Genomic DNA, 603 nt, shown 5'->3' with positions numbered 1-603 from the left:
CTTGTCAACAGTATTCCCACAATTTAATATTAATAATTCCCCAGACTAGGGCTGAAAATTCCCTAAACTGGACCAAAATTCCTAAAGGATTTTCTCACATATGATGTTTTAATTTTTTTTTCTGCGTTTTTTTTTATGCTTTTAATCCTTCATTAGTAATACTTTGCGTAGCAAAAATATACATTACAAAATAAAATAATTTTTTTCCTTTGGCATTCTTAGTGACGATACAATACTATGTTGCACATATCCTCTTGTCCTGTTGCTCATGTTAGTACCCACAGCTCAGCTATAGATAATATACCGCACTTCAACCAATGAAAACGGTTGGCAAAATGATAAGATAGACTAATATATATATATATATATATATATATATATATATATATATATATATATATATATATATATATATATATATATATATATATATATATATATATATATATATATATATATATATATATATATATATATATATATATATATATATATATATATATATATATATATATATATATATATATATATATATATATATATATATATATATATATATATTATATATATATATATATATATATATATATATATATATATATA

The sequence above is a fragment of the Scylla paramamosain genome, chromosome 20 (genome assembly GCF_035594125.1).
Source record: "Scylla paramamosain isolate STU-SP2022 chromosome 20, ASM3559412v1, whole genome shotgun sequence".
Lineage (NCBI taxonomy): Eukaryota > Metazoa > Arthropoda > Malacostraca > Decapoda > Portunidae > Scylla > Scylla paramamosain.
The sequence above is the reverse complement of the archived record's forward strand: the minus strand, read 5'-3'. Positions refer to the sequence as shown.